Source organism: Mirounga leonina, unplaced genomic scaffold (genome assembly GCF_011800145.1).
Source record: "Mirounga leonina isolate KUSES-001 unplaced genomic scaffold, KU_Mleo_1.0 Mir_234, whole genome shotgun sequence".
In the NCBI taxonomy this organism is placed as follows: domain Eukaryota; kingdom Metazoa; phylum Chordata; class Mammalia; order Carnivora; family Phocidae; genus Mirounga; species Mirounga leonina.
Window position 1 is genome coordinate 121,146 of NW_023270620.1, and position 4,734 is coordinate 125,879.

Here is a 4,734-nt window from a genome sequence, read left to right on the forward strand (position 1 = left end):
TGTCTGGGAGCACCTGGGTGGCTCAGTCGGTTAAGCGTCTGCCTTGGGCTCACCTCATGATTCCAAGGTCCTGGAATCGAGCCCCGCATTGGGCTCCCTGCTCCTCGGGGAGCCTGCTTCTCCCTCTCCCACTCCCCCTGCTTGTGTTCCCTCTCTCGCTGTGCCTCTCTCTGTCAAATAAATAAATAAAATCTTTAAAAAAAATTTTAGATATTGACATTCCTGGGGCGCCTGGGTGGCTCAGTCGGTTAAGCGTCTGCCTTGGGCTCACCTCATGATTCCAAGGTCCTGGAATCGAGCCCCGCATTGGGCTCCCTGCTCCGCGGGGAGCCTGCTTCTCCCTCTCCCTCTGCCTCTCCCAGCTCGTTCTCTCTCTCTCTCAAATAAATAAATAAAAATCTTAAGAAAAAAATGATTGTGGGTGGGGCTGCAGGATTGGACTATGAAATAGGCTTAAAAGAGAAAGAAAAATTAGGTGTTTTGGTTCTAATCTACATCCCAGGACTGTCCAGGGAACTCAGAGCTGGTTTTTTTTTTTTTTGTATTCCATGATGTGTTTCAAATCTCTTACGCTGTAAATTTTAATGTGACAAGTGACATTAAATTGTTTGCTTGTGAAGATTCAACCCCCTTTTACTCACTCCCATCCTTAATTGATGGATGTGTATCAGAAGGAACTCCTTAATACCCATAACTCCGGAATGAGGTCTTAAAAACCCAGAGTCTTTTAAAACTTTGCTCTAAATCTTACTAGATTCATGTTCTCTGGCATCATAGATTTAATTTGAGCATGTTAGATTTTCAGTTGAACAGTATTCTGACAACTGGATTTCAAGAATTACTTGAATTCATGAAATCTTTGCAGAACGCTCTCTATGTCTGGGTTGTACTAGGTGACATGGACACTGTGCTCCGTGGTCATGGCTGCAAAGATGAGTCGGAGGTGCCTGCTAACTATTACTCTAACACTTGAATGACCTGGGGACAAAGCAAGTATAAAAATAAGCCTATAGATAGAGTTAAGGGGCTGTGACAATAATGTGTGGAGAGTAGTGTGTGGGCATGGAAGGAAGAGTTGTGCATTCCAGCAAAGGAAGAGGGGAAATGTGGGGGTTTGGAAAAAGCTTCAGAAAGCCGAGGGAGTCAGAATTTAGAGTGAATGCTTGTCAGCTAGGAGTGGGGGATACATGCAATGAAGAGGGGCCACTTGACATCAAAGAGCATAACGATTTCGGGAAAATGAAATTGCCGACGTCGCTTTGGAACATAAAGTGCCCTTGGTAGGAGGAGAAATGAGGCAAGAGATGAGGCTGACCACGGGCTCTCACAGCACTAGAATCCTGGTATCTTCTGTTTTAATCTCATCTCTTCCTCTCTCAAACTCTGTGCTTCTAGTCTCTTCTCCTTGTACCTAGCAGTGTTCTGAAAGACTTTTTTCTTTTTCTTTTAGCTGTAGAATTTGATTAACTTCTCTTTCATAATATTGCATACCAAAACTGTCATTCTTCAAATTTATTTTTACTGTTAGAATGAATGGGTAATGGTAATGTGTGATAGATAAGCAGAGTCTGATGGTCAATGCCATTATAATACATATAGCTACTTAAATTGTTAATCTATAAATTTTTAAATTGGTTCTCAAATATACAAATGCAGTGAAAATTGCTTCCACTTTTACATTAATTTTCACACCATCCAACTTTTTTCTTGACTATTATTATAAAGGCTTTTGGTAGATGAATTTCTTCAGTGACTGATTTTCAGTCATTAGGTAAGACTTAATTTCACTGCTGCAGGGGAGGGCGCTGAGATCTGGGGCGGCTCAGCAGGCCACCTCCAGCGCCGAGGGATATATAGCGCAGGGGACTGTGGCCCCCAGCAGAGCCCACCCACAGCAGCTGAAGAAGAGCAAGCATGCCCAGGGCCCCAGGAAGAGGAGGAGGAGGTGCAGGTACTGACCTCCCCTGCAAGCCCACCATGCCATGGGGAAGGTGGAGGAGATTGTGTGTGAAAGGTCTGGGAGGGATACTGGAGGGTCATCCCATATGACGTACTCCCCGACCGGCTAAAGGACAATGACTACTTGCTACATGGCCGTGGAGCACCGCTGCCCTCCTCCTGGGTTTGCTTCAAGAGCATTTTCCACCGCCATACAGAAACTGGCAACATCTGGACCCATCTGCTTGGCTTTGTGCTCTTTCTCTTTTTGGGAATCTTTTTTTTTTTTTTTTAAAGATTTTATTTATTTATTTGAGAGAGAGAGATTGAGAGACAGAGACCACGAGAGGGAAGAGGGCAGAGGGAGAAGCAGACCCCCTGCCGAGCAGGGAGCCCGATACGGGACTCGATCCTGGGACTCCAGGATCATAACCTGAGCCGAAGGCAGTCGCTTAACCAACTGAGCCACCCAGGCGCCCTCTTTTTGGGAATCTTGACCATGCTCAGACCTAATGTGTACTTCATGGCCCCTGCACAGGAGCAGGTGGTTTGGGGGATGTTCTTTTTGGGTGCAGTGCTCTGCCTCAGCTTCTCCTGGCTCTTTCACACCATCTGTTGTCATTCAGAGAAAGTCTCTCAGACATTTTTCCAAACTGGATTATTCAGGGATTGCTCTGCTGATAATGGGGAGCTTTGTCCCCTGGCTCGATTGCTCCTACTGCTCCCCACAGCCATGGCTCACCTACCTCTCCACCATCTGTGTCCTGGGCATCTCTGCCATCACTGTGGCACAGTGGGACCGTTTGCCACTCCTAAGCACTGGCAGACAAGGGCAGGAGTGTTCCCGGGGCTTGCTGTGAGCGGTGCTGTGCCCGCCATCACTTTACGATTGTCGAGGGCCTTGTCAAGGCCACCACAGTGGGCCAGATGAGCTGGTTCTTCCTCATGGCTGTGATGTACATCAGTGGAGCTGGCTTTTATGCTGCTGGAATTCCTGAGTGCTTCTTCCTTGGAAAATCTCTTGGGAAATCCATTCTCATCAGATTTTCCATGCCCTGGTGGTGGCCGCAGCCTTTGTCCACTTCTACGGGGTCTCCAACCTTCCAAGAATTCCGTTAGGACCTAGAGGGTAGCTGTACTGATGATTCCCTTCTCTGAGGGGTGGGGGAGGAAATTCAAGTGTTTTTCAAAATAATTCCTTTGTTGACCTGAGAGGAAAAAAATTTTCACTGCTGCAGATGTCCCCAGGTATTTGGGTCATGTTGTGAGAAACCATTAAAGTAGCATCTGTGGTCTCTCATTTATGGTTGATCATTATATCACCTTAGATTAGAAAATTTTGATTTAGCTTATTTAAAATGACGGTTTTATTTTTATAATTTTTATTGAAATATAAAATGCTTGTGGAAAAATACATGTTTTAAGTTTACATATCAATGATTTTTCAGGAAAAGACCGCATCTGTGTAACCAGCTCTAGGGTCAAGAAACAGAATATAATCTGCAGCCCTGACACTTCCCTCATACCCTTGTAGTTATCGTCCCCGTCCCTGCCGTGGGTGGCTACTATTCTAACTTCTAATACTGTAGATGAGTTCTGTCAATATTTGAACTTTATGTAAAGGGAATCATTACAGTATATTCTCTTTTTGGCTCTGACTTCTGTAGCTCAACATTCTGTGTGTGAAATTGATCCATATTGTGGAGTCTGCTTGTAGTTTGCTCATTCTCATTGCTGTATAGTATTCTATTGCATAAATCCACAATTTATTCATGCATCTACTGCAGATGAACAGTTTGGGCTGTTTTCATTTTCTTTTTTTTTTTTGTCAGTTTAAAGTGGTACCAAACTATTGGTAATTTGATTTTAACAGTAGTTCCTCTTCAAAGATGTGTGTTGTCTTTTACGTGAAAGTGTAAATCAAAATGTCCTAAGTCTTAACAAATGAGAGAAATTATGTGTTTCTATTACCTGGCACTATTGTTGATGGCAAAATAGCAAGGATTAGATATCTTGTAAAATTCTCCCTTCCCTCACTCCAAATCTATATTCCATTTTAAGCATTGCCAACCCTAACTATATGAAGATGGAGAAATGACTAAATCACGGGGATTGCCATCATTCTGTAAATTAGGGAAAGACTGCTTTATCCATGTAGTGAAATTTGATCATTTAAATCAGGAATCGCTACTAGAACAGTGTAGATTGCAAACCTCCAAATCTGTGCTAAAAAGAGTTGAAATCCAGTCACCTTTCCACAGTGACAGGGATTTATGCAGGCAAGAATTTAGCTGGGAAAGAGAGTGCAGACATAGGACAGGTTTAGGGAAGGTTCTGAAAGCAGTAATAATGTGGGAAGCAAGAAGCATCTATTTTTCAGAAGATCTTGGATGAAAGATAGGCCTGTCTGTTTTGTTTACTAGTCTATCCTTATTGTCTAGAACAGGCATGTAGTAGGCAATAAATACCTTGGGATGTGGAATGATGGGCAGCAAAGCCTTCTGCCGAAAATCAGTGGGTAAGTGCTGGCTACCCAGATACTTTGCATATGGGTAAAACCAAAGACTAAAATTATAGTAATAGAGAAAGTGAAGCAAGAAATAGATTTCTCTCTCAGTGCAGAGAGCTGGATCTGTAGAATGAAGTTCAGTGTTCCCCTAATTGTGTTGATTCAGTATCATTACTAGTCCGGAGTGAAGAGAAATGACCTTCATGTGAATCTTTTTTCTAGCTCCCTGCTATTCACTTACCGTTATGGAGAGAACCAGAGTCAGCCCATCTAGCAATATCGTAGCT

The 4,734-nt window shown here is 43.5% G+C and overlaps 1 pseudogene; it reads left to right on the forward strand.

Moving 5' to 3' along the window:
* The first annotated feature begins 790 nt into the window (after positions 1–790).
* Positions 791–3,096, forward strand: LOC118026440 (annotated as a pseudogene).
* The last annotated feature ends 1,638 nt before the right edge of the window (positions 3,097–4,734 follow it).